The sequence below is a fragment of the Schistocerca cancellata genome, chromosome 8 (assembly GCF_023864275.1).
Source record: "Schistocerca cancellata isolate TAMUIC-IGC-003103 chromosome 8, iqSchCanc2.1, whole genome shotgun sequence".
NCBI lineage: Eukaryota > Metazoa > Arthropoda > Insecta > Orthoptera > Acrididae > Schistocerca > Schistocerca cancellata.
In genome coordinates, this window is record NC_064633.1 from 502804414 (window position 1) to 502818130 (window position 13717).

The 13717-nt window shown below is 44.0% G+C and overlaps 1 non-coding gene across 1 annotated transcript; it reads left to right on the plus strand.

Annotated features, from left to right (window-relative positions):
* Window positions 1-9864: 9864 nt before the first annotated feature.
* On the plus strand, window positions 9865-9948 carry Trnas-gga (transfer RNA serine (anticodon GGA)). The gene is given in 2 exon segments: window positions 9865-9904; window positions 9914-9948. It is a non-coding gene; the product is annotated as a tRNA-Ser (tRNA).
* The last annotated feature ends 3769 nt before the right edge of the window (window positions 9949-13717 follow it).

Here is a 13717-nt window from a genome sequence, read left to right on the forward strand (position 1 = left end):
TACCCTGTTATCAGCACTGGTCAGATGGTCTACCAGCATGAAGTAAGTCAGATATCTGTGTGAAACATACTCCACGACTGCCGGTTTTGTATAACTTAAAACATGTACAGTTTCGATAACCTTCGGCACTTCACGGCGACGTATTCTTCGCTGGTTCATCGCTCCGGCCACCACGGTGCTAGTATTTCTGTCTAAATCTACATCTACAGACATACAACGCAAGCCACCCTAGAGTGCATGGAGGGGGGGGGGGGGGTTACGTTGTTGCTACTAGTTATTTCACTTTGTGTTCCACTCACAAACAGAGCGAAGGATCAACGATTATCTATAGTCTTCCGTACGAGCGCTAACTTCTCTTACGTTCGTAGGCTTTAGGCGTAATATAAGTTGACAACCATTGGACCTTTCTACAGTCAGCTTCAAATTCCGGTTCTCCTAGTTTTCTCTATAGCGTTCCTTGAAATATACGTCGCCTTCTCTCCAGGGATTCTCATTTGAACTCTCCAAGCATCGCTGTAGTATTAGCGTCTTGATCGAACCTGTCTGACAGCGCTCTTCTGAACTGCTGGTGATCCCTAACACAGCAGCAGTACTCAAGAGAGGAGCGCACTAGTGTTCTATATGTGGTCTCCTTTACAGGTGAACCACGCATTCCTAAATTGTCCCAATAACCCGAAATCAGTCATTTGCCTTCCACACAAGAATTCTTACATGTTCGTTTAATTTCATATCGATTTACACCGTTACACTTATATTTTCAATCGACTTGACTGTGTCAAGTGGGACGGAACTAATGCTGCATACGAACATTGTGAGACAATTTTTCCTAATGATCTGCATTTATTTACATTTTTCTACTCTTAGAGCGAGCTGCCGTAAATCTCAACAATTAGAAATTTCCTCGAAGTCATTTTCTAACCTCCTACAGTCACTCAACGACACCACTTTCTTGTACACCCACAATAACGTCCACTGACTGCTGCTCAACCTGTCTGCCAGATCGTTTATTTTTGTGTAGAATAACAGATGTCCTATCACACTTCGCTGGGGCAGTCCTGACGATAACCTTGTCTCTAATGAACACTTGCCATCGGGGACTACGTACTGGGTTCTGATCTTCATTAAATCTCCGAACCAGTCATATCCGGCAACCAACGCTCTATGCTCGTACCTTCGTTAACCAGTCTGCAGTATGGAATCGTGTCAAACACTTTTCGGTAATTTAGGAATATGGAATATGCGAGTTCCCCTTCATCCACAGTTCGGAGGAAGTAATTTGAGAAAAGGACAAGCTGAGTTTCGTAATAGCGATGCTTTCTAAGTCCGTATTGGAGAGGAGCATTTCAATCTCAACGGACTTTTCTACAATAGAATTGAGTACATGTTATGGAATTCTGAAGCAAACCAATGTTAAGGATATTGACCTGCAATTTCGCGTGTCCGTTCTTTCACCCTTCATATGTACAAGAGTCACCTGCGATTTTTTTTCAGTCTGTTGGGACTTTGCGCTGGGTGACAAATTTGCTACAAATGCTATCAAAGTTAGGAGCCAATTCTGCGTGCACGATTTTTCAAATCCGAAATTTAAAACTTCATATTTTCTATTGCTGTCTTCCCTTATCACACAAGATTGGTCAATGAGCGACTGTACGGAAGATTTCGATTCCCTTTGCGATTATACACTGGATCAGAGTTTCCTCTCGTTCTCGGCTAGATACTGTGCTATAGAGTAACCATGGTAGCTGTATTATTGGAACAAATTTTAAAAACCTGCGTAGTTCCCTAAAGACTCTCGCAGGTTTTCACTGAAATTGTTTATTTACTGTCATGACGCGTTACGGGTTTAACCCACAGATAACTTATTAAAAGCAGACATAGGAACAGATACTACGCAAAAATACTCTCCTAGACATCTTGATTAATTTGTTAACTATAGTAACCATAATCGCTATGACATCATTATCAGTAATCACTGACTCTATATTGACACTATCGATAAGGTCTTCTGACTAGTTTATTGCCGCCCACCACCAGCTTCTCGTCTATGGAAACCTATTCACCTCAGAGTAGCATTTGCAACCTACATCTTTCTTATATAGTTTCCTACCCTCTACAGCTCCCTCTACAACCATGGAAGTTATTTCGTAATGTCTTAACAGATGCCCTACAATACTGTCCCTTCTTTTTGCCAGTGTTTTATATGTATTCCTTTCATCGCCAATTCTAAGCAGACATTCCTTGTTCTTTATATAATTTTCAATATTATTCCGTAGCACCACATCTCAAATGCTCCATTCTCTTTTTTTCTGGTTTTCCCAAAATCCCTTTTTCGCTACCATACAGTGATATGCTCCGAACGTATATTCTCAAAAATTTCTTCCTTAAATTAAGGCCTTTGTTTCATACTAGTACACTTATCTTTGCCATGAATGTCCTTTTTGCCAGTGCTTTTGATATACTCCCTGTTCCACCCGAAGTGGCTAGGTAGCAGCATTATTTAACTTCATCTTCTTCGTGATCACCAATCCTGATGGTAAGTTTCTTGCTGTTCTCGTTTCTACTACTTCTCGTTACTTTCGTCTTTCTTCGATTTACCCTCAACCCATATTTTTTAATAATTCGACTGTTCATTGCATTCAGTAAATTCGGTAATTCTTCTTCACTTTCATTCAGTAGAGCAAAGTCATTAACGAATCTTATCGTTGATATTCATTCACTTTGAGTTTTAATTCCACACTTGAACCCTTCATTGCTTCCTCGTACTCAGTCTTCCAATCTTATTGCCCCTCTTGCCTCCTGTACATATTGTGTATTACCCGTCTTTCCCTATTGCTTACCCATATGAGTCTCAGAATTTCGTACATATTGCACCATCTGAAACTGTCGAACGCTTTTGCCAGGTCGCCAAATCCTGTGAACGTGTCTTGATTTTTCTTCACACTTGCTTCCATTACTACAGCAATATCAGAATTGACTCTATTTGCATTTGTATTTACTAACGCTAAACTGTCATCATCTGACACAGCCTGACTTTTTATTTCCATTTTCTATGTAGTATTCCTGTTATCAACTTGGATGCATGAGTTGCTAATTTGATGGTTTGGAAATTCTCGTATTTATCGTTTCTTCCAATCCTGGAAATTCTAGGGACAATGTTTTCCCAAAGGTCTGATGATATATCGCCTGTCTCATAGATTCCACACGCCAGCGTGAATTATCGTTTTGTTCCACTTTCCCCAACGATTTTAGAAATTCTGATGGAGTAGTATCCATCCCTAAAGCCTTATTCATTCTAATGGCTTATAAAGATATTTTAAATTCATAATCCAATACTGTGTCCTCTCTCTTCTATACAGACTCTTGTTTCTTCCTGTCTGAGCGTTATAAGACAAAGCTTCCCCCTCATAGAGTCCTTCAATGTATTCTTTCCAACCCATCCGCTCTCTCCTCTGCATTTATCAGTGGAATTTCCATTGAAATGTTAATGTTATCACTGCGATCTAACATCTCAAAGATGTTCGAGCTTACAAGCGGTTCCTCTTCGTCAAAATGTCTTGGCTCGAACTTTTCTAGGGATTGAACGGGACGTGTAGCAATACACGCCATAAATTAGACACTTGTGACCCTTTGGTTAAATTGTCTGGCTGATGTCAAGTTTGCGAAATAGAAAGTTAACGTAACATGTGATAACAGTAATAATGATATCGGGAACTAAATTAACGAAATATAAATGATGTAGGCCACTCAGTTGCGATTTGCTTACGATAATGTTTATTTAGAAAGCAAACAAACAGCGAAAGTGGTCGTATTTAGAATTATGTTACACTCGAGCGCATATGCATTTGACACAGTTCGATCATTCACAATATCTTCGCGAAATACAATTTACCAGGTGCGCGGCTGCTCACCGCTCGGAGACCAAGACCCGCGACAGCACACATAGCGAAATTTTCTAAGTCGTTTCACTTCCTAGCTGCCTAAAGACCGACCGTCTACTTTTGCGTCAGCATCCGAACTGTCTGTCCCCTTTGGTGTCTACACCCGAACTGACCAGGCTGGCCGCTGTGACCGAGCGGTTCTAGGCGTTTCGGTCTGGAACCGCGCAACCGCTACGGTCGCAGGTTCGAATCCTGCCTCGGGCATGGATGTGTGTGATGTACTTAGGTTAGTTTGGTTTAAGTAGTTCTAAATTCTAGGGGACTCATTACCTCAGATTTTAAGTCCCATAGTGCTCAGAGCCATTCGAACCATTTTGAACCGAACTGTCCGCTTTCGCGTGTGCCCCAGCACTGTACTCTTTGGTGTCTAGACCAGAACTGTCTGCTTTCGCGCCTGCTCCAACATTGTCCCTCTGCCAGATCTTGGTCGCGTTTCCCACGCGCTGATATCATTCTATTGTGTAATGCACGTGTGATCTGTCTTTCGCCAAATCTAATCTGACAAAAGGTGATCTCAATATGAGCCAACACAACTTACAAACTCTCAGGTTCCGAAACTACATGGGCCCTGTGGTTCAAACTATAAAGTATCCCTTCGTGTCGAGCAGGATGGTGACAACTATCAACTTGCAGATACGAGGGTTGAATGAAAAGTAATGCCTCCACCTTCGTTAATTGGGTTTGAATGGGAATACTTTAATAAATCAAGCGCAGAAATAATCCTAAGAAATGATCTTTAATTAACAATATTCACTTTTCCACATAATCACCAGCCAATTGGATACATTTCTGTCAACGATGAACAAGTATTCTGAAGCCATCACGGAAGAAGTCGACACTCTGATTCCGCAACCACAGTCTAACAGTTCTCTCAGTGTCTTCATCAGAAGCATAATGATGTCCCCGCAGATTGTCTTTCATTATCGGGAACAGATGGAAGTTAGACGGTGCTAAATCTGATCTGTATGGAGGATGATGTACGGTGGTGAGGTCCAGGCTCCGAAGTTCTGTTGTGGTGGCACGTGAAGTGTGTGGCTTGGCAAGAAAAGCAATAACATGACCCACACGTTCTTGTGAAATGCCGATTGTGCTTACAATTTCTCTCTGAGTGATACGACGATCATCCTTAGTCAATCCGTTAGCATTTTGTTTGTGAAACTCGGTGGTTGCTGTCACAGGACGTCCAACTCTTTGTTTGTCACACTGGTCAGATGTTCCTACCTCAACATCTGTAAGCTTACTCGCTCAACGACGCATGGTACTCACATCAACACAATCACCATAAACTGCTTTCATTCTCTGATGAATCTCCTTTGGGGTGACACCTTCTGCTGTCAAGAATTCAATGACTGCATGTTGCTTAAATCGCATTGAACGACTGTCTGCACAGGGTTACATACTTTGCAACAACACAACCGTTCAATGCTAAGACTTCCGCCAACTGGAACTGTAGAGAAGAGGCTATGGAACAAGCCAGTACCTGCCGCATACCAATGCTGCCAACTTTTGAAGAGTTAGAGGCATTACTTTTCAGTCAACCCTCGTACAAGTCAGTGTGAGTACGCTTCCTATAAACAGCATGTTCCAACATACCATCCATCTTCTTCCTGATAAACACAAGAAAGAGTTTTCAGCAGCGAGCTCAAGATGAAGTGACCCTTGCACCTTGGTTAGTAGGACCCTGAGAGTTTGTCAGCTGGATTGTATTGTACTATCGACCAACTGTGCACAGGGTGACTGATGATAATCCCGAGGCAGCAACAATGGCTACTGCATTTTTCCTTATGCAAGGAGCATTTCGAACAAGATTGTATATATTGTGTGGAAATACGACGAGAGTTGTGTTTTTCGACCACCATCTGAGATGAGACTCCTTTTAGGTTTCATAACGTTTGCTGCTGGTTTGTATGTGATGGGTGTACGTCGTATTCGTGCAGTTCTTGGATGTCAGATATTGGTCAGACTATAAGCACCGTGGAAGATCAGTGTACTGAGCATAAGTGGCACACACGCTTACAACAGCTCAGCAAATTATCAATTGCAGAACATTGTTTTGGCACCAGACATCCCATCGAATACAGTAACACAAAAATTCTGCCATGCTCTTTCATTTATTGGGATTGTGTTACTAATGAAGCTGTTGAAATTAAATTAGCAAGTAATCTTAAAAATTGAGCTAGTCGTTTTTGTTTAAATTGTGCATGGAATCACATTCTCTTCCTTGACAAGACACAGAGGGACAGTGTTTATGCTATCACATATGGATTATTAATTTTACCATCGATAACTTCTGACATTTGTCATCTTTGGTGCGCTAGTGTTAAGAGTGTGTGTGTGTGTGTGTGTGTGTGTGTGAGAGAGAGAGAGAGAGAGAGAGAGAGAGAGAGAGAGAGAGAGGGAGAGAATTTTTGATTCTCTTGCCCTGAACGTGTAGCAGTTTTGCCTTGAAAATGTCTGGGTATGATCCTGTTTACATATTGCCTGTTGTCGACGGTATCACCAGGCTGTATTCCCATAAGTTATCTGAAGATTATAGGCCTGTATGCTGGGAAAATCTCAGGTCTCATACCAAGTGCACATTGTTTTTCTCTCTGGCCCTAAACGGTGCCTAAGGGGCACCATAATATGCCTAACAATGGATCTTCAGATGACTAATAAACCCAGCCCGAAAGCGCCTGTTCGGACCCTGTGAACGGCCACCTGTCCTCTCACAAGATGAATGGGCGAGGCCAGACGGCCAGTCTCCACACTGGCCCTCTGTCTCGAGAGACGTGAATGGCTTACCACCCGGCGCTCACCTTGCAGTGAGGGTGGATCCACAGAAGTGGACCCCCTGTAACGTACCTCGGCAGCGGAGCCCTTGGCTGAAACAAGTGACACTTTAGGTGTCCCATGCGATGCACCAGATTCGCCGCCATCGCTACATCCTTTGCTAGCATCCTGCATTTGGCTTACAGTAGCCAAAAGCGCCTTCGCCTTGTCTCGAGCAGTGACCAGTTCCTCCTGCGTCCCATTCATCCACACGGCATGTAATATCCTATCAATTCTAGCACTACTAAGAAAACACAGAAACTGATAAATACGTAACTTTTTGCCATTCAGGTGTGTAGCAGGCAACATCTGGGATCTGAATGGGCTGAAACGAAAGGTTTCTTGGTCCTCAAAACAAACAAATCAATAACAACCACTCTACAGCCTTATTTTACACTTTACAGTTAAAAAAGGCGAGATTACACCTTTTAAGCAGAAAAATACTCAAGGAAATTAAGAATTTAACTTTTCAGAAAACACAGATCCATACTGTTCAAGATGAAGATATCTTTACGAGCGACGATGTCGTCTATCTTTGTAACTCGCACCACTGGACTACGATGGACCCTGACAATACAGCGGTAGCGAACCATCATCACTAGTTGAGCTTCAGTATTTGCGAAGGTACTATTGCCGACCGTGTCGTAGGACCTGTCATGCTGCCATAACACCCATAACAGGTGATGCACATCTGCACTTCCTGCCAATAACCCCGCCTCCCCTGGTGGAGGCCGTGCCTTTGATGGTATGAAGGTCAACGTGGCTACTACATCACGGTGCTCGAGATAACTTCCACAGTTCTGTTTGGAGACATCTCGACAACGTTTTTCCCGGCTGATGGTCTAACAGTATGACCTCCCAGGTTTCTGGAACTCAATCCTTCAGATTTCATGCTGTTGGGTAGCTTGAGTGAATGTGTGTACACATAGCCGGTCTCCAACGTGCGAACACTGGAAAAACGCACCATGCTGCATGTGATATCATTCGATATGATCATGTTTGTCAGTTATCCTGTGTAATGTTCGCGCACACTTAAGAGGCCCATGGTAGCCACTGCAGATACCTTTCCTATCGTTGTTCTCGTCACAGCATGTCACGCCGCACTGCATTGTTTTGTCAACACAATGAATTAATATAAACCCTATGCCATAGGCACTATGGATTTCCACACGTATATCCATATGACCTTTTCCGATCCTTATCATTTGAAGTATCTATACCTTCGGTTTGTCCCCATTTATTAAAAATACCCTGTATATTGTGCTTAGTACAGATATTCATTCCTAAAATCCAGCTGATCTTCGTGAATATCAAAAATGGTTCAAATGGCTCTGAGCACTATGCGACTTAACTGCTTAGGTCATCAGTCGCCTAGAACTTAGAACTAATTAAACCTAACTAACCTAAGGACATCACACACATCCATGCCCGAGGCAGGATTCGAACCTGCGACCGTAGCAGTCGCGCGGTTCCGGACTGCGCGCCTAGAACCGCTAGACCACCGCGGCCGGCTTCGTGAATATCATTATGTAACTTTAAAACACAGTGATTCCAAGTATACTTACGCAGTGACCTAAGACATCAGCCATAAGAATGTGATTAAGGACATTGGCACTGTCCGGCATATTTCCTCAAAATCAAATTAATCTCTCAATTTTGCGAAGATTATCCCTCAGAGCAAGTAGACTTAAAACACTTCGGCTGTTCCTGCTGCTACAGTCTACAAGCCACACTCTATACGGTATTACTCAAACTGGGTATTTCTCTACCCAAAATCCTTGGGCGACATCATAAAATCAATATCCTCATTGCAACTAACACATTCCAAATTGTGAAGACACCAAAGAACAGAAGAGGTAAAACTTGATTGACTTCACAGTTGCAGACCAATTCACTGACGCCAGTCACGTGTATTTGGTTATTTGTGTACAGTATTAATCTTTTATACTGCTCAGCCTCCTTAATGTGACCACATCTCAAAAAATTTTGTAACAACCTTTTGCAGCGCAGACGGCTGTCAGAAGTGTAGGAAAAGATTCAGTGAGGTTCTGGAAGATATTGACGGATGCGGAACCGTCCTAACTCCAATGCCATACCGGCCTCTGTGGCCGAGCGGTTTTAGGCACGTCAGTCCGGAACCGCGCTGCTGCTGCGGTCACAGGTTCGAATCCTGCCTCGGGCATGGCTGTGTGTGATAGCCTTAGGTTAGTTAGGTCCAAGTAGTTCTAAGTCTAGGGGATTGATGACCTCAGATGTTAAGTCCCATAGTGCTTAGAGCCATTTGAACCACCCACTGCCATAGCACGTTTCTCGGTTGAGGACCCTCGGCGCGAACAACCCGATCGAGGTGGCCCCACAGGTTGTCAATTGGGTTTTAATCATGGGAATTTGGTGGCCACGGGAGTTTGCAAGTTCATCCTGGTTCTCCTCGAACCACATATGTCATCTCCGAGCTATTTGGTACGTTGAATTGTCCACCTCGTAGATGCCATCGTGTGAAGGAAAATCAAACTGTATTTAGTGGTGCAGTAGTCCCCATGGATAGATGCATAAATATGTCGATTAATTGTGCTTTTCAGAAGGACGAGTGCACTCAGGGAACGCCATGAAAATCCAAATCAACACGCTCTGGCGAATGTTGTAGGGTGTTCGCGTCTAATCACGACGCACACACTATCGTTCATATGTCCGATGGAGCGTAAAGTGTGATTTATCTGAAACAACCACCTGCAGCCACTCAGTGGACGTCCTGGCGTGATAATTCCAGCCTTCGTGGCCAATGAACGAGAGTCAGCATGGGTGCGCGAACGAACCACTTTCCAGGGAGGGCCTTACGCAGCAACTTTCGCTGAACGGTCGTTGGGGAGACACTATTGGTAACCTAGTCGTTCATCTCGGCTGTCAGCTGCTCAACAGTTGCATGTCTATTCGACCATACATATCTCCTGAGCTGTCGTTCACCGCTGACATTTATGACCTGTGGTGCACCGCAGTTGGATAGCATCATTTTGCATTGCACAGTATACTTTAATCACTGCCGAAAGCGAACAGTTTACAATCTTACCCGCTCCGGAAATGCTTCCACCCTGGGCCTGAAAGCCAATGATTACGGCCGGCCTGAGTGGCCGAGCGGTTAAAGGCGCTACAGTCTGGAACCGCACGACCGCTACGGTCGCAGGTTCGAATCCTGCCTCGGGCATGGATGTGTGTGATGTCCTTAGGTTAGTTAGGTTTAAGTAGTTCTAAGTTCTAGGGGACTTATGACCACAGCAGTTGAGTCCCATAGTGCTCAGAGCCATTTGAACCATTTGCCATTTGATTACGCATTTATGGACGACAGGTAATTCGTCCCGTTTCCGCTTTACGACAACTACTGCTCCCCCTCCCCACCCCCACCAAACCAAACCTCCCCACTTTCCCAACGGACTCGCTTTATGTACCCTCCAAAGCTAGTGCGGCCACCTGCTCTCTGTGAGTGGCTATTACACGTTGACATCTAACACGTGGTAGTCACATTAATGTGAGTACACCCTTTATGATTGTCACTTATTTAAATCCCCAAAGTAAGAGAAAAAGTTGATTGGTTTTTGTTATATGCACTGATGACATGAATTAGCGTGTTACTAGAGGAGGCCGAAATGCACGCGTCTTAGCTCACGCAGGCTGGCGTGAGGTCTGCAACAGGACAAGGAAATTAGAATTTAGAAAAACGGACGTAGCTGGTGGAATACTTAACTTTAATCCATTAATGATGAACGTCGCTCTTGACGGTACATGATTCACAATATCAATGGTAACTGAATATAGCGCCTTGGTAGGTCGTAGCAAATGACGTAGCTGAATGCTATGCTAAACTATCATCTTGGAAAATGAGAGCGTATTTTGTCAGTGAACCATCGCTAGCAAAGTCGGTTGTTCAACTGGGGCGAGTGCTAGGAAGTCTCTCTAGACCTTCCGTGTGGCGGCGCTCGGTCTGCAGTCACTGATAGTGGCGACACGCGGGTCCGACGTATACTAACGGACCGCGGCAGATTTAAAGGCTACCACCTAGCAAGTGTGGTATCTGGCGGTGACATCATATTTATACATATGAAAGATTATATCTATCCATATTCCGCGCCAGTCACATAAGATGGGTGCTAGTAGCACCGCTATGAGGATGCAAGTCAGGTTTCCTTTAAATACGCGCTGTAACGGTTAGTTGCCTTTGAGATTGGACATGGTGAGTTGATGTCAGTCAAGAACTCTTTTAAGGTGACAGAGATGCCATTATCGACAAATCACTGAGTTCTAGTGACGACTACAACAATCTAGATGCTCCTTCTACGTTATTACAGAAAGACCTAGCAGGAACGTAGTCACTGTATATGATTCCTGGCAGACGCGGACACATGGTCTCAAGCGAGAGCTCATTGCAGGACAGGATGGAGGCTTCTTGCGTTTTCTGATGAAGGTGGTTGCACCTCTGTACCAGTGATGACGATGAGCTGGTTAGAAGCAGGGCAGTTGAGGGGCTGCAACTAACTTTTCTGTGTACTTGACACACTATACCTATACGTGGAGTTACAGTCTGGGTTATGATTCCGTGTGACCGCTGAAGCACTCGCGAGGCTATCCTAGGCGCATTGAGTGCAAATTTGTACGTCAGCCTAGTGATTCCCCCTGTTATGGTATTCGGGAGGACGACGGTTCAATCCCGCGTCCGACCATCCTGATTTAGGTTTTCCGTGATTTCCCTAAATCGCTCCAGGCAAATGCCGGGATGGTTCCTTTCAAAGGGCACGGCTGACTTCCTTCCCCGTCCTTCCCTAATCCGATGAGACCGATGACCTCGCTGTCTGGTCTCCTTCCCCGAACCAACCAACCAACCAACCAACCTGTTATGGTGCCATTCATGAACAGCATTCCAAGGGTATTTTTCAACAGGATGGCGCTCTCACACTTACCGCATGCTCTACAGGGTGTCGACGTGTCTTGGCCTGCTCGATCACCAGTTCTGACTCCAGTCGAGCACGTCTGGGACACCATCGGACGACAACTCCAGCGGCATCCACAAACAGCATTAACTGTCCCTTGACGGAGCGACAAAGTACATCGGGCACGGAACTCTGTCGCACAAACAGACATCCGGGACCTGTTGAACACAATGCATGCGTGCTTGGATGTTTGCATTTAACGTTCTGGCAGTTACACAGGTTATTAATGTACCAGAATTTCACATTCGCAATGACTTTATATGTTAACGTTTTTCAAAGGTTGCTTCGTATTAAATAGATATGTAATATTGCCTTTTCTACAAAAAATAACTTGAGAAAAACTGTCATCCATAATTTAAAGTCAACTCATAGGCCTCTGCAGAATTCTGGTGTCTACAAGATTTCATGTGACACTTGCGGTGGCTGATATATTGGTCAAACAAGACGTGCCTTTTCAATTCGCTGTAAAGAACATTTTCTGAGGGAAACCGGTTTGTGTGCCCCTAATTCTTCTTTTGCAGATCACCTGTTAATCACAGGTCACTCTCCTAAAGGTGTTGATAAGTTGGAAATTTTGCATATTGAAAAAAAGGGCGTAAACTTGATATTTTGGGGGAGCTGGAAATTGTCAATCATTTAGTTTCGAATGACGGACTTTTTCTCAACGAGCAGGTGCATTTGGGCATAAGAAGTTATTTCAGTGGTATAAAGCCGCTGTTTGACGAGATGTAACACTTTGATGTACCAACTACTTCTTGCAGATTCAGAGATACCTTCTCTTTCTACTTTTTACGGCTCAGATACGTAAATTAAAAAAAACGTTTTTGGTTTTTATAACGTAATTATTATAGTAAGCAGTAATGTCATTTAATGGATTATTTAGTATATGTCTTCTTTATTCAATTATTCTGGAATTTTTGTACTACAGCCAATCATTCATTAGTTGTATTTTATATCATGCAGTATCCCGCTTTTGTAATTACTTCATGTACACCGTCCAGGTGTTTGTTTAGTTCCCTCTCTCTGCAGTTACGAGAGATGTTTACAAAATATCTTGTTTTACCAATTAGCCACCAGATGGGGGTATTGTCTTGAAGTTGCCGTGGCGCACAAGTCTGTGTTGAGTGTAGCAGAGGACACATGGCAGCCCCTAGTGGCTTGCAGCTGTGTTGCATTTTATTTTAATGCAGACTATCTGACGGTGTCAGGTATGACTGCAGCTTTCGTATTATTTGGTACGTTATGCTGTATCATTTAGTTTTAATTTTGTCCGAAGAAGGTGTCCCTTGTGACACCGAAACCTAGGTCACAAATTAATTGTGTTCGCGACTGAGGGCTGTGTTTTCCTAAATTTTGTTTTGACTTTTATTTGCACATTTTTATTGAAATTCCTCTAAAGTTAGTGAGCTATATTAAGCTTGTATGTCACCCGCATCCCTCCCTCAGCACTATGGATGTTTGTGTTTCATAGCCCAACAGCAATCGGATGAATAGTGTTGGACTTCGCAGAAGACGAGGAAACGGACATTAATTTTTATGTGTTAGAAGAGTCGCAATGTACCTGCTGAGCAGATGGGCTGTTAGAAGTGAAATAAATATATTTGAAGTAAAACGTAAGCCCATAGAGAAGGAGTACAAAAGGTGGGGGGAGGCTGAAATTAAGGATACTTCTTTTGCTCCGCAACTTTTATGTCGTCGGCACACGCGACCTGTAACCCTTACTGACGAGGCACCACCTAAGCGGAAACGCCGCGTAGCGTGCCGGCTGGAAAGAGCATCTGTTGCGCCGCAAATACTGCCGTATCACGGACGGCGGCGGCGGAAAATGGAATCCGCTCACGTAGCGCAGTTACAGCACCAAATAAATGATTGGGCGCTCCTAGATGAGGGCAAACAGCGCGCCCGCCGTGTTTTCCGCGCCCTCTGCGCTATAAATTAGACGTCCCGGAGCACCTCCCGCCCCCCCCCCACCCCCTCACCGTCAAGCAGCCC